The sequence below is a fragment of the Puma concolor genome, chromosome A1, assembly GCF_028749965.1.
Source record: "Puma concolor isolate L17-30 chromosome A1, mPumCon1.1.hap2, whole genome shotgun sequence".
Taxonomy (NCBI): Eukaryota; Metazoa; Chordata; class Mammalia; order Carnivora; family Felidae; genus Puma; species Puma concolor.
The window spans coordinates 29,987,808-30,015,247 of record NC_141667.1 but is presented as its reverse complement, the minus strand read 5'-3'; the positions used below and the strand labels follow the sequence as shown (position 1 = coordinate 30,015,247).

The following is a 27,440-nucleotide window of genomic DNA, read 5'->3' as shown; positions in this document are numbered from 1 at the left end:
TTAGTATAAACAACAAACATTAAACTTACAGTAAAATGTAAACTCAGTTTTTGGTGAGTTATTATCGTACCATCCCTCATATCTTATTCTAGTTTTTATGTACTATATGTTCAAAATACATGATACTACCTATCTTAATTTTGATGAAACAGAGGGCACTGCATATTTTACCTGGTTAGTGGAACATCTAACATGATAGAATTAACTAATAAAAACAAATACCACTTAATAATAATGTCAATTACAAATTTTTTGAAGGGGTAAAAATAGGTAAGTAAAATTATATCAAATAATAAAGCAGCTGCAAAATCTGAGAAAAATATCTAAAGTTGTTTAATCTTTTTTGACAGTAGTACCAAAGGTAAAGGGTATTCTAAATCAATTTCAAAATGAAGTCACCAACAACTACTAATACATGCAACGACACGGATGAATTTCAAAAGCCTTTTACTAAGTGAAAGAAACCTACCACAGAAGACTACATACTGTATGATTCCTTTTATACAACATTCTAGAAAAGACAAAACTAAAAGGACAAAAATTATATGCGGTTACCAGGAGCTGGAACAGAAGTAGGAAACTGATTACAAAAGGACATAAGGCAACTTTTTGAAGTGATGAAAACATTGTTTGAGTGTGGTAGAAATTGCAAGACTACATGTTTGTCAGAACTCATCAAACTGTATACCTAAAACAGTGAATTTTATTGTGTAAATCACACTTCCAATAAGCTTTACTTAAATTTAAAAATAATTTCAGTCATCATATCACTATTTTATGTGAATAACATTTTTAACATACTGATATGTATTTCTCATTACAGGTAACTTATCTACATTGTTGTTATACACAATACATAAATTAGAATTAACAAAGAAAATTAAAACTGTAATAAATCAACCTTGGGTTTAAAACAAGTATTTGGATACTTTCCCTCAGTATCTTACTCGCAATTCTATTGTCCAAAGGACTGAAACAAAAAACCCTTCCTATAACTTTACCATCCTTACTAACAATTAAAAAAGGAACCCTGTTTTAAGTTTTTCTGTGATTTACTTTTACACACAATTTGTTATGTGTGTACTGTTAAGGATGTATGTAAATAAAATATTCTTACCCAAAAAGCAAGATGCCTTAAGAACACATATATAGCTAAGAAAATTATATTTCAAGATTAGCATAAACATGTACTTGCCACTCACTAATCTTAGATTTAGAAATGTATCTTTAGGAAATATCACATAGCTCCGTTCTAATTTGTTCAACAAAAACGTTGAGTATCTACAAAACAGGAAAAGCACTGTAATGGTACTACAGACATAAAGATAAAAATAATACAAGTCTCCTTGCTCTCATATAGCTGGTGGTTTACTATGGCTGACAGACACAGGAACAAATTTTATCCAAGAGATACAAGTAATAAACTAGCAAATGCTATGACATGGAATAACCAGAGAAACTTCCATGAAAAAGGCATGCTTTCTTTTTCTCCTTAAGAGAAATTTCTGGTCTGTGAGTAGATGTTTTGAGAAGTAACACAAGTCTACAGAAGAAAGCAGGAATGCTGCACAAATATACATTTTCACAGTTAATATCAATGCTTTCTCACTAGCATTATGAACTTATGAAAATCTCAGAATTTGAGGCCTTTCAAACTGCTCAAGTTTTCATCAAGGAAAATATTACAGAACTAGCCACATCAACACCATCACCTGTACTCACTGTGCTATAAAAATGTTTTGCTTAGGACACTGACACAGAAAGGAAGAAACACATAAGAAAAGGGAAAGAGGAAAAAGATTGATAAAGTTAAGTAAAAAGCTAGCTTAATAAAGTTAAGTAAAAAGCGTATGTCATGTGTGTCTTTCAAGATAACCCAAAGGTGGGTTATGGCATAAATACTGCATTCTTAATTCTTTTCTCAAAGGGGAAAGAATGATAATAGCTTTTAGGGCATCACACTTCAACTTTCAACTTTAGAGTTTTCTGAAGCATAGGGCAGAACCTTGGCGGGGGGGGGGGGTGGGGGGGTGGGAGGGGGGAACTGTCATGTGTATCAGTTTTTTAAGAACAGTATTTTAAATTTTTTTTTTCAACGTTTATTTATTTTTGGGACAGAGAGAGACAGAGCATGAACGGGCGAGGGGCAGAGAGAGAGGGAGACACAGAATCGGAAACAGGCTCCAGGCTCTGAGCCATCAGCCCAGAGCCCGACGCGGGGCTCGAACTCACGGACCGCGAGATCGTGACCTGGCTGAAGTCGGACGCTTAACCGACTGCGCCACCCAGGCGCCCCAAGAACAGTATTTTAAAGGGGGGAAGTTATGCCCAATTTATACTCATAGAAAATTTCAATTTGGTCATCACCAAGGGAAAACTAAACTACATACAGCCTAACTCAGATGATCAATTTCTTTTGGTGGAAACTGGCAAGCCACAATGCTATCAGATAAAGACAACTAAAAGCAGGTTTAAAAATCCTGAAAAGGTTGCCAAGTAGAAGTGTTGAGAAAAGTCAGTGATGTATTTTACTTATTAGGATTAATTTCAAGGACAATTTTTGTTTTGCAAATTAAAAAATTAAATATAAAATCATAAAGATTAATATTTTTAGAGTCAACTCTAGTTTAAATTGTAATAATTCATTAGTGTTTCAAGCACTGTAAGTTTTTAAGGTATCTAGAATCAGTGACCAGTTAAAAAACAGTACTCTTTAAACAAGTGCACATATTATCAGCATAGGACCAAAAGACTGAGAAGTACAAGTGACTCAAATAACTCCAACAAAAAGGAATCGAATATTTCAAAATTGTGTCACAGCTTCTGAATTTCTCAGGAGAGGTAAAAGTACAAAAAACTCTTAATAAATTAACTGATACTAATTCCATGGTTTTACATACTGAAAATGTTTCCTTCTTCTGCCAACGGACAAATCTATACAAAAGAAAACTTTAAAGGTTTGGTATGTTCAAGTGAACTGATGTGACACACATGTAAGATGGCAAAATAATTTAGTTACATAAACTATGTTGGAGGTTTGATGTATCCTTGGGAATTCTTTTTTTAAGTTTATTTATTTATTTTGAGAGAGACAGAGTATGAGTAGGGGAGGTACAGAAAGAGAGGGAGAATACCAAGCAGGCTCTGTCCTCTCAGCGCAGAGCCTGACGCAGGGCTCAAACTCACGAAACCAGGAGATCATGACCTGAGCCGAAACCAAAAGTCAGATGCTTAACCGACTGAGCCACCCAGATGCTCCTCTTGGTAATATTTTTTAATGCTTGACATTTTTAGAAGAAATAACTTAATCACAATAATATAAAAATAAAGTGGCTTTTCCCATTTTACCAATTTCTGTAAATATAGCTTGCATATATTTAAAAATAAATATCCTTCTTAAAGGCACACTTGTGTATACACATTTTGTACATTACACGAGGTGTAAACTAACAAGGTATTTTACAGAAAAGACTGTAATCAAATAATCAATCATCTATAACTAACCAAAACAGTTCAGAATTCCTCTTTGTGACAGAAAAAGTGTCACTGCTTTATAACCAAGTCTATCCTTTTTATCAAAAAAAAATGTATTACAGGGACACCTGGCTGGCTCTGTGGGTAGAGCATGAGACTCCTGATCTGAACTCTGTGAGTCTGAGAGCCCCACATTGGGTATAGAGATTACTTAAAAAGTAAATCTTTAAAAAAGAAATGTATTATAAATCTTGAAAAGGCAGGGTGGTAGAATTAAAAGACGTTTTAGAGTTAGACACATTGGGTTGGAGTCCTACCTCTAACACTTGCTAGATTTGTCACCCTGGTCGAGGTTCTTAAACATGATGAGCCTCAATTTCCTTGTCTGTGAAACAAGAACACATCGCTAACCTCATTGGGCAGCTAGGAGGTTCAAATCATGATACACAGTGTAGTGGTTAAGGGTGATAGGTAAAGCATCAACTTTGGAGTCCTTTCTCCGCTTTCTTCCACTTGTTAGCTATGGGAGCCTAGGCTAGTCATTTAATCATTCTATACCTCTGTTTTCCCAACTCTCTTAGAATAATGAACACAACTAGATTCATATACCTTGAAGAATTGAGAAAATTCATGGTACATGGATATCGCTAATAACATTACATATTATAAATGTAAACCACTCAATATAGTGCCTAACACAAAAAAGATCTTACTAAATCTAAGTTCTCCTAAACTAACTTCTAAATTACTTTTACTGTCTCTAAAACTCAAATTTACCCCTAAAGATAAAGATTTGCCATTAAGGATTTAAAAAAAGACTATCGCAAAGGCTCCAAAGGTTATCATTAAAGGAACCCCCTTAAGATTGTATGTAATAGCAAAAGCTCTAGAAAAAGCACACAATTTCCCAAGTTGATGACTTTGAAAGGATTAACATTCTTTTGCTATAAAACGCTAGAGTTTTTAAAAATTATCAGTCATACTGATTTATACATTCATCTACTACACAATTGATTACACGCATTTCTATAAATGAAATCACTCTCTAAAGCCAAATTTTCCCTTTCTAAAAATAGATGCTATGACAATTTCAACTCAAAAATGAAAAACTTAAAAGAAGTAAAAATTACACAGACTGCCTAACAAATATAAGATGGTAAAGATCTGATTTCAAATATTATACAGGATATACAGTCTGCATTATACTTTAGTTCTTTGCCCCAACCACACAAGTTCCTTGCATATATGACTTATAAGTAGTGAATTAACTAACCAAAAAATATGAAGATTTTACTAAAACTAGAAATGTGGAATCCTAAATTCTTGAGAAAAAAATATAAATCAGACTGACCATTCACTAATTACAAGACAATGGGCAATTTTCTAACCTTTCCAGCCCCGTTACTTCATCTATAAATTGTGGATAACAGTTTCTATTTCCTGAGCTCATTATTTTAAATGAAGTAATATTATAGAGTCATACTTAACACAATTTCTGGCAAATTATAAGCCCTCAAAATCTTATCTAGCTGGCAATGTTGCATTAACAAATAATCTCTCCTAAAAATATCACTTTGGAAATAAAAAGAAATATGCCTTAAAACAAGGCAATCTGACAAAACTCAATTAAAATGGACTCTAGATTTACACCAAACAAAACAATGTACAACACAAATACCTATAATCACTTTTTACTATCTACCTGGGCAAAAAATTCTAAGCACATAAAATACTTTTTAAAATTACAATGATAATTGCTTTTTAAAATTGCTTTTAAACCAATCAGAAAACACTAAAATTCCACGCTATAAAAAAAACTTTCAGGAGTAATTATGAATTGTTTACTACAACTATGGTTAATTGACTTACACTCTTTAGGAGAAACATAATGTAAATAAATTCAGTCATTCAAACACCAAACATACCCACAAGGTCAGCCTTTCTAATTTAAAAGTACTAGTTTCATACCTGGAAAATACAACCAAGAGACAGGTATCATAGCTCCCCTAAAAGAAGAGGAAAAATCACCCTGGACTCAGATAATTGAAAAAGCCACATAAGGTATCAGTGTCAACACTGAGCAATAGCAATACCTAGCTTTGTGACCAGAGCGCACGCTTTTGTTAAAACAACATAATCTAATAAACAAACTTGTAAGAGTAAGGGAATCCCTTATTCTCACTCACTACATGAACCTACACAAATCACATGGCCTCTAAGTATCAAGATTTTCATCAAAAAATGGAAATGATGCCGAACACTTCTCTCACAGAGAAATGGGAATATTTAAAAATGAACTCAGGTCACCTTGAAAAAGAACCATTTCAAAAATTCAAAGAGCAATTATAAAGAACAACTGCTCTTTGCTAAAAAAGTATATTTTAAAATGATTTTTAAAGGCTATATAATACCATAAATTACCAGCAAAGTCAATTTAATATGTTCAGGATATTAAAGTAAACATCTTCAACTAAACAGTTCATTACCAGGTTTCCATAAAGTTCCTAGTCAGTAATTTCCTATTCACTTTATAGCAAATAAATGTGATCAACAACACTGAAGTTACATTTCTCAAAAAGGAATTTTTATTTACCTCATTCTTCCCAATCACTTCACATAACACTAAAATCTTATTTTAAAATTCCAGAATTACTCATAAATGATCCTTGTCCTAATAAGCAATGGGGTGGAGAAAGTTAAATAAAATCATATAAAATTCAAACTCTCTAGTTTTTATTTACTCTATCATTAATTTTTACATCAATATAGAGCAGGTCAAAATATGAAATAGATGGGTTCAAATGTTTCTACAGCAGTCTGATGAGAGATTGGTACCAAAGAATTACATATGAAATTAATATAGGAAGTCTTAAAAAACACATGTTTGAGTTAGGTAGTCTGGCACCCAATAAAGAGGATTACATATCTGAATTGGTATAACTTTGCTCACAGTATTTTTGAAATTTAATAATGATCACTCTGCAGAAAACTAAAACCTGGTTTACTATCATCCTAAGTGAAAACTTTCACTTTTCATCCTCAAAAATAATCTCAAATAGACAGTCTTTCTTTCTTCAAATGTAACTTTTTACTTCTTAAAGAGGGCAGTATAAAGATCCCTAGCACAGGTTCAAAATGCTTTCCAATAACTTCAGTAAACAAATTGTTGAATGACTTTCAAGAAGCAGCATCCTATGTACTCTTCTCAAAACACTAAAAATAATTATTTAATATTCAATGTTAATTTGATTCACTAGACTTTCACCACTTTAGAAGTGCTTTCTTTTCAAGTAATTATTATAAGTTATTTGTAACTCAACAGACTCGAGAGAAACAATAAACCACACTGTTGAATAAATACTAGGAATTACTTCTCCAAATAATATAACTAACATTAGAAGCCTACTGGAACACTTATAGTGTCTTCTTTCACTAAATTAAAAAATAATGATAATAACAGAAATACAGAAATAGCCACTAGCGACTATCCCAACCAATACAGGGGAGGTAGAGCAGAGTATTCATAATCTCCAGGGAAATACAAATTATTATTCCTTCCAACTAAATTGTCAAAAAATTTTAAGTTCAAGTTTAGGTTTTGTTCGAGCTTTACAATGTTTTTTCCTTTAAAAATAACTTATTTAATTGGTTTGGACCAAACAACAAATATTTTCAACTTACTTTAAAATGTTTATACTACTTTAATGAAAGATATCACACAACCTATATTACTTACAGAACACTAAATATGTAGAATTGGTAAAATAAGATCTGGTAAGAACTAATTCATTTTAATTCCAAAGTCACAGGAAAAAAATCAATCACATAAACATATCTAACACACTGATTCAAACATCTGTGTAAGAAGGCTCCCCTTAACTATAAAACGCTAAAAATAAGTTGCTTCTGTTGATGAAAACTAAACAAGCAGAACTCCTCTTTTCCATTACCTTTAGTAGAAATATGTTCATCCTTTGACATATGTCTCCGTATTTTATTTAAATAAAAGTTGTAAAGGCATCACAGGTTCATATAAGGGCCTTTCAAACATTTACACTGAAAACCTTATCCACACCCCCCTCCCCCCGCCGCTGGCCCCCAAACCCTCTGTTTAAGATATGAAGTGTTCCTCCCTTCCGTATTCCCTCTCCCCAACAAGCCCCCATTGGCATGCCCCCCCCACCCAGTGAAGGCCTGAGGCCCTGTAGCAAACAGTGTCTAACAGGAGCAGGCAGCACAAAGACAGGAATGGGAGATTAGTGGGAGGGAGGGAGGCCGGGATTGGGGCTCAGCAGGAGCTTCAGGCTTTTTAAAATTCAAACTGCTCCCTGACCAATACAAATCACGGACACGCTACTGACTACTACACGGATTTATAGCATTAAAAACATGCCTAGTACGTGACAGCTATATTAACTTCACTCTTTTTAACATTTATCCATACGTTTGCGGGAAATGTGGAACAGTTTATTTTAAGCAGAGGGCTAAACTCAAAAATAACCTTCAGAAAAGTTACTTATTCTACAATGACTATAATTTAACAAGACACAAAAAATTCTAACCAATGTAACCCCCATTAGTAAAACAAGGGACTTTGTTGATCAGTGTTGCTTCATTCTAAGCAGTGAAAGTTTTCCTTCCCTGAATATGAAACAAAGTATCAAAATAGTCTAACACCAGGAACATTTAGTTTTCTAGGCAATTTGTATGGCTGAGGACTTTTAAATGGATTGTTCTTCCCTTATGCCAACCTATCTGACCAACGCCTCCATAAACAAGCTCTGAACACTTAACTTACTCGTGAACTAGAATTTGTTAAGGCAGAACTGATATTTTTCTCTAGCATTTACAGATACATTTGACCTATTAAAATGACACCTCTCTCATTACACAGTCAAACATCATGGGCACAAACAGCCAATGACAATCCTGGGACCTCAAGAAGATCTGCCCTGACATGAAAGGATGGCACCTTCTACATTTTTTTTTTTTTTAACCTCCCTGGGATTGTAAGCATAACTTAATTTCTATGCTTTTAAAGAAAATTGCTTTCACCTATACCTCGGTAAAATTCTCAAAACAGATAATATTCTTTGTATGCTTCTACACACTTAGATCAGGAAGTACCTGAGAATTGTATATACAGTCGTTTAAAATTGTCCTTACATAACGCACACAAATCTAAAGTGGCAGGGTAAACCTGTCAAGTACTTTACACTTGCCTTTGAATAAAAAGTCCATGTGCAACACACACTGTCAAACAACAACATAAAAACTCTTGGGGGGGGCATATGCAGTGTCTACCACACTATGGTTTTCTACATTAAATATTCATGTGGGCAATTTAATTCTTTAAAAATGAAAATGAGTCTTTATTAACTTTCTAATGTCCAAACAAGTTTTACACAGGACACGAATTGCCACTGGATCCGTGTCTGAGTATTTACATTTGTCTCACTAACTGAAACTACTTCCTCCCTTCATGGGGTCACAGGGGGAAGAAGGGGGGTTGTTTGTTTCACTGGGACGTTCCCCACTCCGGGACCAGGAAAGTTGTAAATATGGGGACGAACAGGGCACATTTGCTGTTAGTTGTATTGTTTCCGCCTCCTCACTAGCTACGGCTCTTCTCCCTGGCGAGGCCTGTCACCGACCAGCAGTAGCTCCGCTCAGCCCGGAGCTCTCCTAATCCCCGAGCTCAAGTAGATTCCGCTGGCCCGCGGCCTGCACTCTCCGCCGGGCCTACGCCTCCCCGGCCGCCCGGCAGGAGCCCAGTCCCCGCCACCGGAGCCGGCCGGGAGAGAGTACAAAACCACCGCCACCCAGGGCGGCTGCCACCGGAGAGGAGCGAACTCTAGACTCGCCCGTGGAGGAGACCTGGGGCCGCTAAGGAAACGGCGGGGAGGGGAGCGAGGAGGAGAGACGCTGAGGACCTGGCGCCGCCGCCGCCGCCGCCGCCGAAATAAAGAGCAGGAATTTACCTGGGCGAATCGGCGTCTGAATCCAAGGGGAGGCCGAGGCCGCTGTGGCGAGAGACTATAATCCGGGCCGGGAGGGGGGGTGGCTACGGCTCCTCTTCCGTCTCCTCAGTGCGGGGAACATGTAGAGCCGGGGGGAGACCAGCCGAGAAGACAAATCGCTGCTTCTTCTTCCTCCTCCTCCTCCTTCTCCCACATAGAAACACTCACAAACACCCGACCAGGGGCCCGAGCTACCGGGGGGGCATCGCCGCCGGCCCGGGAACCAATCCTCCTGTCGGCGGGGGCGTCCCTCCCTGCGGCTTGGTGGTGTCGGGTGAGTCGGTACCGACGGAGGGAGGGGGGGGAGGGCGGGGGGGGAAGGAGCCCTGTGTGTGTCTCTCTCTCGTTCCGTCTCTCCCTCTCAGAACAAAATGCCGACCGGAAGTGCAGCTGCAGGAATGACTCCCTCCGCCGGCGCCAAACACTAACAACCACCCCCTCTTCCCCACTCCACTTCCGCCACCGCCGCTGCCGCCGCCACTTGGGCTCGCGTCCTCGGCCGCGCCGCACCGCGCCGCGCCGCACCACCCCGCGCCCGGCTGGCCGGGGCCGGCAGCAGGCGGCGGCCGCTGTCCTTTGCGCCCTTCTCCTCCTCAGAGCGACTGCGGATGTTGCCTTTAATTGTCGATCCTGCGGAGCGGCGTTTTCGCTGCGGCACGGACGGGCCGGCTTTCCCCGGTCTTTATTTTCCTGGAGGCCGACCGGAGCGGGGCCCGAGTTCGGTGGTGGTCTTGTGCGTGAGGGGCGCTCAGGCCCGGACCGGCTCGCAGGCCAGGCTCGCTAACCCAGCTGGTGGTCTTTAGCTTAGGAAGCCGAGCTCGGGGCGACCAGGTAGAGGACGCCCGCGTTTCGACGGCGACGGTGCATTTTTTAAATGGTGTCTCTGCAGTCTGGTGGATGGATGTATCGTACACCTCTCCTCTGGAGAGCCGGACTCTACGCCCGTCTCTGCATTATTTCTGCGGAGTAAGGACGCAGCCCTTGGAGGTGAAGAAGATTCCCGGCCGGATTGAATTGGAATCGTGTTGTGATGCTTTGGTTTCTGGAAATACGCGGTCTTTTTCTGGTGTTTTTGTTGGCGGTGGTCTTGGTTCTTGCCTAACTGTCGGGAGAAAGGCCTGTAGGCGACGCTGTGCGAACGAGGAGCTGGCCGGCCGCGGGCCCGGAACGCGCGGGTCCGCGCCCCCCTCGAGGTGTGGGTGGAGCCGGGCGCGCGAGGAGAGCCGCCAGCCCAGACTCGGGCTGCCGGCGGGTCGTGGGCGAGCGGGGGGGGGGGGGGGGGGGCTGGGGCCGGGGCCAGCCAGTTTCCAACGCCGTTTTCCTCTTTACACTTGAAACAGTGAGGTACTGCACGAGGCTGGAACCCAGTGTGATTGTGTACAGTGCCATGCTTGTGGTCCCCTGTTGTAACAAACTTTATCATTTCGCAGTTCTGTTACGTTTGTGTAAATTAAGGGGGAGCTTTCGTTCAAGTAGAAAGTGCAGTAGGTAAGCGAATTTTACTCAGGCGGGACGAAATTTGTGTTCTATTTTAATGAATTTAGATTATACGTGAATTGCTTATGTATTTGTATATGTTCCAATACGCTTAAAGGGAAATTCTGCCTCTGGGTTATTCCATTTGCCTCAAAAATCACTCGGGAGACTAAATCAGTTCTTGTTACTCCTTTCCTCTAGACCCCGCAATGGCATTGCATCTAGCTCAGCGGAAAAGTCAGTCTTGACCGTGGCCTAAATTCCTCGCGCGATGGGGTGGGGGAGAGGCTGCTCTGACCCCCTTGCCAGCAGGACTTCTGCCCTTGCTATTCGCCGTGCCGGTCTCGTTCCCCCAAGTATACATAGGGCTTGCTCCCTCACTTTCAGGATTTTGCTCAGATGTCATCTCGGGGCCTCCGTGGCCGCTCTGGAAACTGCGAGTCCCCTGTCCCCCTTTCCCACTTTATCCTTCAGGCATTCTACAGATCTTACGTGTTTATCTTATTACCTGTTTTTCCCCAGTAGAATGTTAAACTCCAGGAGGGCAAGAAGTTTTGTTTTTCTCCACTGGTGTTTTGTGGAGAAAATGATGTCTAGACCAATGCCTGACACACCAGTAGATGCTTAATATTTGGTTAATGAATAAATGACAATTATAAGGGCCCTGACCTCCACCCCCCACATGCACACACACCAATTTCTGTACTCTGGCCCTTTATAGATACACTTACATGCTACAGATAACTTTATGAAAGATTTGTGAAAACTGAAAAAAAAATCTAGGGAACAACCAAGTTTATTACAGAGTTCTAGAGAAGGGCACTACTTTACACATTCACCCTCCACAACACCAGAAGCCCACAAACTAGTGATAATTGTTTTTAGGTTTCTGTAAATGGGCTTGCTGGAGGACAGTTGATTGATAGATCACATGATCATACTCATACTGAGCCAATTAGCTTTGCTCTCTTCCTGAATCACAAACTACTTCTTTATCCTGTCTGCCCTCTTTCTTGCAAAATACTTGCTAAATTAAAGTCTGTGAGAATTTGGTTGGCCAAATAATCCAGCACTACTGGAAAAGTTCATTCACCAAATATTTATTGGGCACAAAATGTGTGCCACGCACGGTGATTCAAAAGGTGCATGTTTCTGAGGCTTTGTATAAAGGACCTCATATGGCTGCTTTGCTTGCTATTCATTTATGCTGTCAAGCAAAGCAAATGCTAGGGAGATTTATTTTTACAGTTTCCTTCTGAAGAAAAGATTCATTGAAAGCTTAGGTCATGGATAGAGTGGATATTTTAATTCACCTTTTAGTTTGCTGTTCATTACATTTACCTTATGCTAGCACTGGATATACCAATAACTTATGATTTTTCAAAACTGAAAAAAATTGAGGATTTTTATTTCCTATTATTGCCTGGGATAATAGACCTTTTAATGGGGTGCCTGGGTGGCTCAGTTGGTTAAGTGACCAACTTCAGCTCGGGTCATGATCTCGCAGTTTGTGAGTTCAAGCCCCGCGTCGGGCTCTGTGCTGACAGCTCAGAGCCTGGAGCCTACTTCCGATTCTGTGTTTCCCCCTCTCTCTACCCCTCCCCTGCTCACGCTCTCTGTCTCTGTCTCTCAATAATAAATAAACATTAAAAAAAACTTTTTTTAAATACGCCTTTTAAAATAAGTACACCAGTAAACTAGAAACTATACAATAAGATTTTGGCCATGATATCCCAAATAATATTTCATGTGTTGAATTTTTGGAGGAGAAAAGACAGTCTTTATAACCATTAATACAAATAATTATATATTGTTTGGTAAATCCAACAGTCTGTTCATTGTAAGTTTACCCATTAATTTTAAGAACAGCTTTAAGTAATATACAGATGGCTCAGAATATGTTTTTCACTCAGTTTCAAAATAGTATTTCAATTTGCTTAATGAAGCACAATTATCTTCCTATATACTTTCTTAAATGTTACTGGTAAAGTTATAATTTTGCATGTCTAGGAAACAAAAGTCTTGGCATTATTGTAGCATTTAATTTAAAATTTCAGATATGTTATTTTTCACTTTCTTCCCTCATGTATTAAAGACTCACTAGGTGCTAATTAGCTTTATGATAAGCACCTCTTACGTACATTAGTGAATAAAAAAAGGTCTCTACCTTTAAGGGTTTTAAGTTGTATGTAGTTTATATTAATTTTTTTCCAGACCACAGAATTAAATTGTTTCAATGCATATCAGAATATTTTTCTATTAAATCAGTTAGTGTTTTGCTTGCCTAAATTTAAGTATCCAAGTTAAGATCGTGTGTAGAATCTCTTAATCTAATCTTAGAGTTTTCTTGATTTGTCTTGTTTCTTGGTTTTGTTTTTTTTCCTTAATTATTTTGATCATCACCATTCATTTATTTTGCTTTTACATTTTTAAATCTTTATGTCCAAAATCAGTTGGCTTTATATTTCATTGTTATATCCTTGGTGTGTCAATAGTTTGTAGATAGCCCAGTAAACCCTTAATCTGACCTAATATTGTCCCCTTGCTTTAAGTACTGAATTGCATTAATTTTATTTATTCATTTTATATTCTTGGATATTCTCATATGTATTCTTGGTCAATAAATTGTATAAGATTTAATAAAATATTTTAAATGGATTTTAACTATTAAATATTAATATCAGCAGGAATTGGTACAATTGAGAAATTATGAATTGTTATTTTTTGGAAAACATCTTCAAGATAAGTACAATTTGCCATAAAATGATAGAAATGAAAAATTTTAGAAAATCATTTTTTAAAAGAAAAGAACATGTAGTATGTATGTGTTTTGTAGACTATTTCACACTATCAAAATTATTTCATATTTAGGATAAATAAGTTACTTTTAGGGTGATTTAGATCTTAAGAAACTTTAGTGAAGAGTTTGTAATAGATGTTTATTTGAGGGTGAGCTAAAAAATATCAAACAATAGTCTGTAAATATGTTCCTATTTCAAGTTTTCAAAGTAAATACCTCAATCAAATTTGTAAGAGTATCTATGAAGGTTATTTAACATATTTTATCCATTTTTGTTAAGATAATAGAAATTAATGGTCTTTCCCAGTGACTTTCTTCATCTTGGCCTCTCAAGAACAAGTTTTGTCCTGTCATTCGTTAATCCTTCTTACCTAAGGATTTTCTTTAAATTCATAGATTTTATTATTCATGCCATCCACTTATAATCCTATGACTTTCCTATATTTATATTGTTGTGTATCTATACTTCATACTCCAAATAAAAGTAACTAATTTTACTACATTGCAGTTTTGTAATGTGCATTGCATAGGGTAAGGCCCTTAAAAAAATGCATGTCTGAAATATGATTTCATTATTTAGGGTCATCCACATCTTCATGAAGGCCTAATCTTAATGGAACCAATACATATGCTGAATGTGAGCCAGATAATTAAAATACACATGCATTTTAATCCTAAACCAACCTGGAATAACAGATTAAAAATTACTTTAGGAAGGGAGAATACAAAATCCATTAAAAACTCAGTATCTAAAATAAGTATGAAGGGAGTGCTTACGATGCTCTTTTAAAAGCATCTCCATTAGACCAGTGTTTTAAAACTGGGTCACGTACCATTATAGGTCATGAAATTTAGTGGGTTGTGACTAGCATTTTTTATTTAAAAGAGAAAAGAACAGAATCTAAGAGTACCATCACACATGGTAAAGTCTATATTTTCAAATAAGCATTCATTCCATTTTTGTGTGTGCATGTGCTGAGTTGCCATGTAAAATATATTTCTTATTGTGGGTTATAGGCCGAAAAAAGTACATTTTTAAAAAAACCTACAGTTCAGGTTGTCCTTTACTTCGCCTCCTTAGAAAATGAAAAAGAATGCTAGACAGTTCTGATTGCCTATGTAGTGAGGAATTTTAGAGGAGGTGCTAGGGTATCTTACAAGAGGTTTCAGAAAGGTGATCTTAAGGTAAAGGGTAGGTAATATACCATGTAGAAATGTTAGGGGTGCCCAGGTGGCTCAGTTACATCCGACTCTTGGTATCGGCTCAGGTCACGATCTCATGGTTTGTGAGGTTGAGCCCTGCATCAGGCTTTGTGCTGACAGTGAGGAACCTGCTTGGGATTCTCTCTCTCTCTTCCTCTCTCTGTCCCTGCCCCACTGGCACTGTCTCTATCTCTCTCTAAATAAATAAACTTAAAAAAAGAAATGTTAAATATGGTTGACGTTGTAAGAAGGAATCAATTTCCTAGTAGATTGGTGTGTTTAGATCTGTAACTATTTTCTTCCTTATTGGTTGTAGTACATTTTCTAATCTCAAATGCCCAATACAGCAACATAAAATAAGGCAAAAGATATTTCTATTTCTTCCTACCTTCTCTTCGATCTTAAAACAAGTGTTTCTTAAGTAGCCATAGGAATGCAAAGAAAGGGGCGCCTGGGTGGCGCAGTCGGTTAAGCCTCCGACTTCAGCCAGGTCACGATCTCGCAGTCCATGAGTTCGAGCCCCGCGTCAGGCTCTGGGCTGATGACTCGGAGCCTGGAGCCTGTTTCCGATTCTGTGTCTCCCTCTCTCTCTGCCCCTCCCCCGTTCATGCTCTGTCTCTCTCTGTCCCAAAAATAAATAAACGTTGAAAAAAACAAAATTTAAAAAAAAGGAATGCAAAGAAAGCTGACCTTCACAGAGCAATTATAAGAACAAGTTATTCTCTGAAAATGGTAGAAACTCCTCTTCCCTCCAAAAAATAACCAAACTGAAGGCTTTTCTCTCTAGCCCAAGTACATATATATATTTTTTTTAACGTTTATTTATTTTTGAGAGACACAGAGGGACAGAGAACGAGCAGGGGAGGGGAGAGAGAGAGGGAGACACAGAATCTGAAGCAGGCTCCAGGCTCCGGAGCTGTCAGCACAGAGCCCGATGTAGGGCTTGAACCCACGAACCGCGAGATCATGACCTGAGCTGAAGTCACCTGCTTAACCGACTGAGCTACTCAGGCGCTCCTATATATATATATATATATATATATATATATATATATATATATTTAATTTTATTTTAGAGACAGAGAGCACAAGTGGGGGAGATGGGCAGAGGGAGAGAAAATCTTAAGCAGGCTGCATGCTCACTTTGCAGCCTAAAGCAGGGCTGATCCCATGACCCTGGGATCATGACCTAAGCCAAAATCAAGAGTTGGATGCTCAACCGACTAAGCCACCCAGGCACCTCCAAGTAAATAATTTATCAAATAGTTAACCTTAATTTGCCATCCAATTCACTATATATTTAAATAAATGTACTTAGGGGCACCTGGGTGGCTTAGTCAGTTAAGTGTCTGACTTTGGCTTAGGTCATGATTTCCTAGTTCCTGGGTTTGAGCCCCATATCGGGCTCTGTGCTGACATCTCAGAGCCTAGAGCCTACTTCCAATTCCGTCTCGCTCTACCTCTCTCGCTCTCACTCTCTGTCCCTCCCCCGCTTGTGCTCTGTCTCTCTCTCTCTCAAATAAACATTAAAAAAAATTTAAATAAATGTACTTAAAATTCTGTACAGAATTCAAAGGGAAATTTTAAGAGAATTATGTATAGATTTGAAAGGAGGCAATATGCTGTATAAATAAGATGAAAAGTAACTATCAGAAAATAAGGATTATGTTACACTGATATTAATAGGATTTAGACATTTCGATAAAATTTAAACATCACTGTTTTGCTGGATTTCAGTATAAATTTCAGTATTCACAAATCTAAGAGCATTAATAAAAGTTTTTTTTCCAAACATATGATGCCAGCTCCCTTCAATGATAGATACTTAAGACCTACTCTGGTTAAAACCTTAACACAAAATTCAGAAAAATAACATAAGAATCTCTAATTTGATTACTGAACCACAGCTTGTATCTCACCAAATATGTCACCAAATGCAATACATATCCTGTTGAACTAAGAAAGCAATTATATTACTAGCCAGCAGAGGGAGCCAAGTCAGTCCTGAAAGGTAGGATTACAAAGAAAGACCACATGACTTCCTGTTTGTTTGTTTGACTGTTTGGCAGCTGTTCTCTTTTTTAGTTTAGTCTAGGCAAAGCCAAGTAAAAGGATAGAAAGGCTACGAGATATGGATAGGGTGACAATTTTAACTGTCAAAATTACCTTGCATGAAGCCAACTGAAAGAAAACACTTCTGCTTCAATTAAGGACAACCCAGGGAGGAATGTGTGGCATAAAAGAGAATTCTTTAAAAACTAGGTATTGAAAGTTGAATAAGTAAAATACTTATTCAACAGTAAGATACTGATTTTCTTTCTAATACATGTGATGAAACTAATGTGGATCAGAACAAAGCAATTAAGCAGAGGAAATTCAAGTAGAAATATGAAAGTGGAAATGTCTCCGTATTATAACCTAAGATGGAAAACCATAGAAAACATTACCTTAGGGCCACAATGAATTACAAGCCAGATGTAACAGTGAACCATTTCTTAATAAATCCATTTTTATCTAAAGCTGAAATTAGGCTCTAACTAGACACATTTTAAAATTGTAAAGTTGGTGCTGATAAGCAGATTGACCTTACATTAGATTTGCTTTGAAAATCAAAGAAGCAAGGAATAAATTAAAAAAAAAAAAAAATGATTACAGCAAAATAATATAATGAGATAGTTTTTCACTTTAGAAAATAGAATTGTTTCCACTACCCTTTATAAAAACAACAAAAAGTGGTATCTGTTTTGTGACAGAAGTTTGGAGGAATATAGTTGCTAAATGGTTATTTGTACTGTCAGCTTATTTAGTATTTTCTAAGAACCTCAAAATGCCTGATACAGTGATTATTTGAAATAAAATTGTAAAAGCTGGGTGTTAGCTAACTGGATCAAAGTAAAAAACTTAAAAACCCAAACAATTTTAGTCAAATAATTAAATAATGCTAGGTTAGCCGCTTACTAATTGCAAGGTTTGTGGAAACATACTGTCCGAAGCACAGAAGAACAATGGATTCAGGCAAATTTTGAATTTTTTTTAACATTTATTCATTTTTGAGAGAGAGAGAGAGACAGAGCATGAGGGGGCGAGGGGCAGAGAGAGAGGGAGACCCAGAATCAGAAGCAGACTCCAGGCTCTGAGCTGCCAGCCCAGAGCCCGACGCGGGGCTGGAACTCATGGACTGGAGTTCCATGGCTCCATGGAGTTCCATGGCTGGATCATGCCCTGAGCCGAAGTCGGATGCTCAACCGACTGAGCCACCCAGGCACCCCCAGGCAAATTTTAGTTATAGGTACATTTACTTATGTGTGTATCATTCCAAACGTGTACTTCTTGAATACTAACTCCAGAAGACATGGAGCATATATTCAATTATGAACTAGACAAAATTTTTGTTGAAAGATTTAATCTCATTAAAATATATAAGCAGAAATTTAGTATGTAACCCATTGAATCCAAGGAAATGGTACTTAGAAGCAAATCATTTACTATTGAGCACTAGCAGGTAGGTTGTACACTTTATAGGTCAGTTCTTTTATAATGCTACATTACAATATACTGACATACGTATTGGCATCTGGTATCAAATCAGTTAATCGTGGCAATGATATCCAAGAAATAAAATTCATCTGATGGCAGCCTGAGAAACATTTTGATGCCAAAAAAAGCAATTCAATCGGTATTACTTCTAAGTATGTGCTGCTTTTATACACAAGTTGTGATAAATATAGGCTATTAGAATTATATAAACAGCCTGACCTTTCTAATTATATTTTAAATTTTGTTAATGTTCCCACCCATGAAAAAATACTATAAGGATCTTTTCAAAATTACATTAATAGGTGGCAGTAGCTTTGCCATGAACCATTTCTTTATTGATGAGAATAATGGGCTAATTCATCAAGTTCCAATAAAAACTATTAACTTTGTCACCAAAGTCAACATTATAAAATTAAAATATGTAGTATAAGTTTTTCCTTTTTATATAGCTTTTATTCAATAGACTAAGTCTCTGATTATAATAATAAAACCAAACAAAGCAAGGAAAGAAAATAGTTCATTACTTGTCCTACTCCAGAGTAGAGAATGATGACAGATTAGTAAAAGCAAGAAAGCAACTTCAGTGAACAAAATCAGGTTTAGTAAAGGATTTTGCTCTCCCTAAAAAATTAAATACAAAATTTTAGTCAGAGATTTATACCCACATGTGAATACTGTTTTCAATACTGCTCTTTATTTACACTTTTGAAATGTTTTATTTTCCCTTTGAAAAAACAGCACCAGAGTCCAAGTTGCTTTGATAGTCCTGTTTCTAATTTATTAGCTTCTTTCTGTCTTACACTGTTGAATTTTGTATCTTCTAAAGCACCTCTCTGGTACCACTTTCTCAGTGTTGGCTTTCTAATTCTACCATCAACATACAGTACCTTTCTCAAATATATTCAGATGGTTCTTCATGATCATGTCCACGAAAACTATGTAACTTCCGCTTGATTGAAGGGGAAATAACTTTCATTATGAATTTAGAAGAGCTATAGTAATACTTGATAATACTTCATATATACAAAAGTATTTTTAATTTGAAAACGTTATTCACATCTTACAGGCTTCCTGTAAAAATGTTGGAATATCTATTCTAGGAGCCTAGAATTGATAAAGATTTCACATATAATCTTGTACTTACATGAAATCTTGTGAGCTTTAATTGTACCTACAACACTGCTGTGAAAACAGCAGAGTTGTGAAATCTGGCTCTTTAAGAAATGCTCACCAGAAAACTGATTTGAAACTATTCTATGATGTAATTATTATGTGCAATATAATAAAAGTATGACCTCTGAATAAATGAGTCTCTAATTCTCTCTATTTTTTTAAAGTTTATTTACTTTTGAGAGAGAGCAAGCACAAGTTGGGGAGCGGCAGAGGGAAAGGGAGAGAAAGAATCCCAAGCAGGCTCCATGCTGTCAGTGCAGAGCCTGACACAGCGCTCAATCCCACGAACCATGAGATCATGACCTGAGCCAAAACCAAGAGTCGAACGCTTAACCAACTGAGCTACCCAGGTGCCCCTCTCTATATTTTTAGAATATTATTGTATTCTAAGAGTATCAGAAGATAATGTGCTTCTTTTCTTTAGATTTAGTTTTAATTAAAATGAAATAGACTACCAGGAGGCATGTCTATTAGCCTTGGATTGTCAGGTGTTAATAAGTTCTGGGCAAGTCCAGAGCAGTGAGTGGATGGGTGGATGCTTGTAGAGCTGCTGGGGCAATCAGGGCAAGCAAGCAAGGTCACATAGTCCTGTAAAGGGTCTGTAGTTCTCCCTTCTGTTCACTCTCCCTGACTCTCAATTCTGCTCAGGAGCCCAGGTTCCATCACCATATAAATAAAGATTTTTACTTTTTTTTTTTTAACTGAAGTATAGTTGATATACAATGTCTTAAATTTTGAATTTATTTATCCAAAATTGGGGGATAAGTTGTTCTTCACTTATGAATGCACAACATTTTTATTATTATAAACTATAGATCATTCAACAAGCATGTGCCCAGCACCTATGTACTGTAAACAGTGAATACAAATGAGTAACCTGTCTCTTAGAACTCAGCCCAGAGGAGAACTAAATCAAGTACATTTAAAAGAGTGAGATAAATGACCAAGAGTTGTATCAAAAATGCCATGAAAATAAGAAATAAATAAATAAAAAGTGCTTTGAAAGTACCAAAGATACCTGAAGTCTTGAGAAAAGCTTCACAGGATGGGTCAACTTTGAACGTTAGTGAAGGATAAACAATCTTTCCAGGCAGGGAAAGACAGGAAGGATGCAAATCAACCATTCTAAAGAAAAAAAGGAAAACAGAAAAGGACAGATGCATGAAAGTTCCTTATATCTTATAATAAGAAAATTGGTTTGGTTAGAATGCAGATTTTGAAAGGAGGATGGGATCTGCTACTCTAGCATAAATTGGGTTTTGCCTCACACTTAACAGGTAAACAAAGAATCTTACATCCAAGATAATATAAAATTTGCATTTTAGAATAACTCTGCAAATTCACATTAAAAAGAAGTACCTACTACATTAGGAAAAAAACCCAAAGATAATACTTAGTGAAAGTGTGGTGAACCCAGAAGTTTCATGCAATTTAAAAACATGTATCCAGGGGCGCCTGGGTGGCGCAGTCGGTTGAGCGTCCGACTTCAGCCAGGTCACGATCTCGCGGTCCGTGAGTTCGAGCCCCGCGTCGGGCTCTGGGCTGATGGCTCGGAGCCTGGAGCCTGTTTCCGATTCTGTGTCTCCCTCTCTCTCTGCCCCTCGCCCGTTCATGCTCTGTCTCTCTCTGTCCCAAAAATAAATAAAAAACGTTGAAAAAAAATTAAAAAAAATAAAATAAAATAAAAAATAAAAACATGTATCCATATTTTTATTCATACTGTGTATTCATACTCTGACACAATACTTTCTCATCTGGACTCTTGATATAGCTATATTTTGTAATTTCAATTGAAACAGAAAGAAGCTTAGGCAACTGAATGAAGGAAGGCTGGAATGTGAATGAGGCTGGAGAAATATGAATCAAAAAGAAAGCTAATGTAGTTGTTTAAGTGAGCTAATGTAGTTGTTTAAGTGGAAAGGAGGAGGTAAATTTAAAAGATAAAGTAGAATCTAGGACTTGTTGAATCAATGAAGATGTAAGGTAAGAGAAAGTGGGGAGGGGAGGGCTCAAATATTACCAATAATTCAGGTTTAGTTCTCTAGATGGACTCTCGTGTTATTAAATGAAATAGACCTACAGGAGAAAGTGTAGGCTGAGAGCAGAGAAAAGTACAAATAAGTCAGTTTGGGGTCAGTTAAATTTGACTTGCCTATTAGACTCCCTGTTAGAAATATCTGGTAGGCAGTTGAAAACATGTATAATACTTAGGAGACAGAGCTAGAGATAAAGATAGGAGAGTCATCTTCATATAGATGATAGTTGAAGCCACAGAGTGGAAGCCAGGGAGAGTTATAAAATGAGAAAGAGCCAAAGAATTATAAGGAGCACTAAGGAAAAAGCAAGCTACCAAAGTTTGCTATGGTTTAATAATCTAGTACTTTCCCCCTAAAATATCTGAAAAGAACCCTTTTTATTTACAAGACATTTAGTTAAATATTATAACAAAAGCTTGGCTCTAAAATCAATAACCTATAAAATGTTACTTTATCTAATTCTAGAAGTTATTCAATTACTGTCTTTCTTACTTTAAAAAAAAAATTTTTTTTAATGTGTGTTCATTTTTGAGAAAGACACAGCATGAGCAGGGGACGCGCAGAGAGACAGAGGGAGACACAATGCAAAGCAGGCTCCAAGCTCTGAGCTGTCAGCATAGAGCTGGACATGGGGCTCGAACTCAAGGCTGTGAGATGACAACCTGAGCCAAAATCGTACACTTAACTGACTGAGCCACCCAGGCACCCGTCTCTTACTTTTTACTTGAAAATGGGAGAGTAGTAGAACAGGTGGATTTCCTAAAAGAATAGAAAAGGTTAATGACATTTTATTTTTAAGCAGCAAATTCTTAACATTACATAATACTTAACAACCCAGATCTAGAATGTTTAGTTATAGCTTTCAAACTTTCCAAGGAGTTTCTGTCCATATTAGTAGTCCCAAGGTGCCACTCCAATCCAATCCACACTCCTACCTGACCTTGCTGCTTCACTTAAATCATTCCTTTTTAACCCCCATTTATCTTACCACTAACCCTCTCATAATATCTATCCAGTCACCATTGGTTTGTAATGTTCCCACACATTTTTTTAAATTGTTATTTATTTTTGAGACAGAGAGAGACAGAGTGTGAGCGGGGAAGGGGCAGAGAGAGAGAGAGAGAGAGGGAGGCACAGGTTCCAGGCTCTGGGCTGCCAGCACAGAGCCCAACGCGGGACTTGAACTCAGTGACTACGAGATCATAACCTGAGCCAAAGTCGGATGCTTAACCGACTGAGCCACCCAGGAGCTCCCCCCCACCCACATTTTGATTCCTTTAAAAGTCAAGGGTAGGGGCACCTGGGTGGCTCAGTCAGTTAAGCCTCTGACTTCGGTTCAGACTTCGGCTCAGGTCATGATCTCGCGGCGGCTCGTGAGTTCGAGGCCCGCGTTGGGCTCTTGTTGACAGCTCGGAGCCTGGAAGCTGATTCAGATTCTGTGTCTCCCTCTCTCTCTCTGCCCCTCCCCCACTTGTGTGCGTGCTCTTTCTCTCTCTTTATCTCTCTCTCTCTCTCAAAAATAAATAAGCATTAAAAAATTTTTTTTAAAGTCAAGGATAATATCACAGTTTTCGTTATTCCTGTCACCTACTAGTAAGACAGAAACTAACATAGCATGGAACAAAAACTATGCAAAACATAACATATTCCAGAGATATCCATGTTTTTCAATAGTGAACCATAACTGTCAGAAATCTATGTCTATGGGCCACATACATTTTAAATCATAACAACAATGGAATTCTAGTCATTAAACTGTTCAAAAGTATTTGGTTTCATAGTGTCCAAATAGCTTAATCAGTTTTATTCATAAAAAGGTGCACAATTATGGGCCAATTACTAGTCTTCAATCAATTTTGAAAAATCGATGAAGATATTATTATACAACAGACCAACCTCTGCTCAAGAATGAAGGGCTGTTGGGGGCACCTGGGTGGCTCAGTCAGTTAATCTGATTCTTGATTTCACCTCAGGTTATGATCTCACAGTTCATGAGTTCAAACCCCACATAGGGCTCCACACTGAGTGTGGGAAACCTGCTTAGGATTCTTTCTCCTTCCCTCTCTCTCTGCCCCTTCCCCACTTGAGCATGCTCTCTCTCTCTCTCTCTCTTACTTTCTCTCTCTCTCTCCCTTTCAAAATAAATAAAACTTAAAAAAAAAAGAACGAAGATCTGTGACATCTGGTACTGGTACTGTGACATCTGGATGGCCACATACAAAAGAATGAAGCTGAACCCTAACTCTTCATACCATATGCAAAAATTAATTCCAAATGGATCAATAACCTAAATATAAGAGCAAAAACTATTAAATTCTTAGAAAAAAACATGGGGAATGATACACAGATATGACACCAAAAGCTCAAACAACCAAAAATAAAAAAGAAATAAACTGGATTTCAAAATTAAAAACTCTTGTGCTACAAAGGACACAAGAAAGAAAATGAAGAAAACCCCACAGAATGGGAAGAAAATTTGTAAATCATATATGTGATCCTTATCTAGGGATCTATATCTAGAATATATAAAGAACACTTACAAATCAATAGTAAAATAACAAATAGCCCAATTTAAAAATGAACAAAAGATCTAAGTACATATTTCTCCAGAGAAGAAATACAAATGGCCATTTACATACATATAAGCATGTATAAAGATGTTCAACATCATTAGTCACCAGAAACATGCAAATCAAAATCACAATACTCATACCCACTAGTTTGACTAGAACAAAAAAATCAGATAACAAGTGTTGGTAAAGATGTAAAAATATTAGAACGCTCATACACTGCTGGTAGGAATATAAAAGAGTATAGCCACTTTAGGAAACAGTCTGGCAGCTCCTGAAATAATTAAATCATCTAGTTACCATATGACCCAACAATCCTACTCCTAGGTATATACCCAAGAAAAATGAAAATGTATGTCCACGCGGAAATTTGTAAACAAATGGTTACAATGGCATTATTCAGAATCACCAAAAAGTGCAAACAACCTAAATGTCCACCAACTGACAAATGTGTAAACAAAATGTATATTCCTACAATGGTACATTATCTGGCCATAAAAAGGAATGAAGTACCGACACATGCTGCAACATGAATGGATCCTGAAATCATTATGCTAAGCCAATCACAAAAGACCTCATATGATATGATTCTATTCATATGAAGTCCAGAATGGGGAAATCTACAGAGATATTAAGTAAATTAGCAGTTGTTTAAAGCTGGGAGTATGGGTGGTGAGTGCATGGGAGGGGTGATAGCTAAAGGTACCGGGTTTCTTTCTGTGGTAATGAAAATCTTCTAAGACCGACTCTAGTAATGTTTGAGTGTATCTGTAAATACACTAAAAACCACCTGATTGTACACTTTAAATGAGTGAATTGTATGGTATCTGAATTCTATCTCAGTAAAGCTGTTAAATGAAAAACAAAACAAGGACTCTATGTAAGCAGGGCACATCTCATATTTCACTCCAAGTTTACATTACTGAAAGTGGCCCTCAGATTCAATTTCCATGGTTTTAGGAAAGAGAATATAACATACATTAACAGAGTTGGAAAACTCATATGTGGCAAGAATTTGGCCACAGAGCCAGAAATTCTGGCATAGTAATGAGTGATGTATAGATTCATCTTCAATATCCTAGGAATACTATAGGTTCTTGGTAGGTATAGTTTGCCTTCAGCTCAATCAGTTCCTTTTAATTAGAGCCATTTTGACAAGGCAGATGCTTAAAACATTCAAACACATCATTCTAAAGTCAGCTGCAAAAACTTAAAGCATAATTCATGCTTATGAAAATTTGTGAATTTCTTTAGAAATCCTGACTTTATTTCTACCAAATAGCTTGGCAATTCTTCAAATTCTGTGATTCCATTTAGCACAAAGCAGTTCTGATATGGGACATGAATGCACACTCCATGTAATAACCACCCACTCCCCATGTTCTCACTTGAATATTAATAATTATAGCTCCTTCACCAACTCATCAGTTCTTTTACTTTTTCTATGCAGTCGCAAGTTCAGTTTAGTCATGTACCTTGCTTGCGATACCAAACAGGAATTATAACCATGTTAGCTCATGTTTGGGCTCTGTTACTGGCTGAACATTTATGCCCTCCCCTAAAATTCATGTATTGAAGCACTACTTCCCAATATTATGCTGTTAGGAGATAGAGCCTTTGAAAGGTAATTAGGTTTAGATGAAGTTATGAAGGTACAGCCCACATGACAGGATTAGTCCCCTTACAGAAGAGGAAGAGACACCAAAGACTCCTCTGCCATGTGAGGATACAGCAAGAAGGCAGCCATTGCCAGGCAGGAAGAGAGCCCTTACCAAGAACCAAATTGCTGGTACCATGCCTTGGACTTTCCAGCCTCCAGAACTGTGACAAATAAAGGTATGTTGTTTAACCCACCCAGTCTGTGGTATTTTGTTACAACAGCCCAAGATGGCTAAGACAGGTTCAGATAAAGTTGGGTCCCTTTTATTATCAAAATTTTTAGATCTGAAAGAGCATCAGTATAACTCTCTTCAAGTTTCTATAATCTAGCCACTTTACTGCATTAAAATAAACTCATTGCATTTAGAACAACACAATGACAACAGTAACAACAAAACACTTAGAATAATCTTAACAAGAAATATGTGACATCTATATAAAAAATGTATGAAAGTTTTGTACTGAGACCTATAAAAAATTTGGAAGAAGAGAATTGTCCTTAATTTTTTTTTTAATTTTTTTAACGTTTATTTATTTTTGAGACAGAGAGAGACAGAGCATGAACGGGGGAGGGGCAGAGAGAGAGGGAGACACAGAATCGGAAGCTGGCTCCAGGCTCTGAGCCATCAGCCCAGAGCCTGAGGCGGGGCTCGAACTCACGGACCGCGAGATCGTGACCTGAGCTGAAGTCGGACGCTTAACCGACTAAGCCACCCAGTGGCTTTTATAGGTTTTTTTTTTAGAACTTGAAAAAATGATTCTAAAATTCATATGGAATAATAGATGGAAACAAAGACATTTTATAAAAGAAGAGTTATTGGAGCATCTGGCTGGCTCAGTCAGTAGAGCATTTGACTCTTGACCTTGGGGTTGTGAGTTTGAGCCCCACCCAGAGCCTCTACTTTGGGCATAGAGCTTACTTCAAAAAAAGAGTTATTGGTAAAGAAAACTTGTCTCTCTAAATATTAAAACATATTATAAAACTAAAGTAATTGCAACACAATTGTCATAGAATTTACAGATATTTGGAAGAAATTCCAGTATGTCATAACCCAAAGGGGAGGGATAGAATATTTAACAAATGATGCTGGCAAATGGATTCTTGTAAATCCAGTTTTGTTCCAACCAGAAACCTAGAAATCTTAACACCTCTCTCCTTCATGTCCCCAGTACCCTGTTAATTCAATCACCAAATCCTGTTCATTTTGTCTTCAAATTATCTATTGAATCTGTCCACTTGTCTGTCTCCAGTGACAACTTAGCCGTAAGTTATCACTGGTAGCCAGAATTAGCTGCCATCATTTCTCACCTATTACTACAACAGCTTCCTTACTGGCTTCTGGCACACACAAAGTCTCCCTCCAGTTTTTTTCTCCTGCAGCCACAGTGATCTTTTGAAAACATAAATTTGATCATGTAAACCTCCTGCTTAAAACCCTTAAATGGTTCTCATTAGTCTTAAGATAAAAAGTCTTAACATGGTGCAAGGCTC

At 37.6% G+C, this 27,440-nt stretch overlaps 1 protein-coding gene across 3 annotated transcripts in view; it reads right to left on the bottom strand.

The window, feature by feature from the left end:
• Positions 1–9,804, bottom strand: part of NIPBL (NIPBL cohesin loading factor) — a 201,006-nt gene extending 191,202 nt beyond the window's left edge. For 2 of the 3 annotated variants that reach the window (XM_086677232.1, XM_086677224.1), the window contains exon 1: positions 9,456–9,803. The gene's annotated coding sequence lies outside the window, so the exon portion shown is untranslated. Of the gene's footprint in view, positions 1–9,455 lie in introns of all 3 variants that reach the window. The other variant, XM_086677236.1, reaches the window with a different exon arrangement.
• Between the last annotated feature and the right edge of the window lie 17,636 nt (positions 9,805–27,440).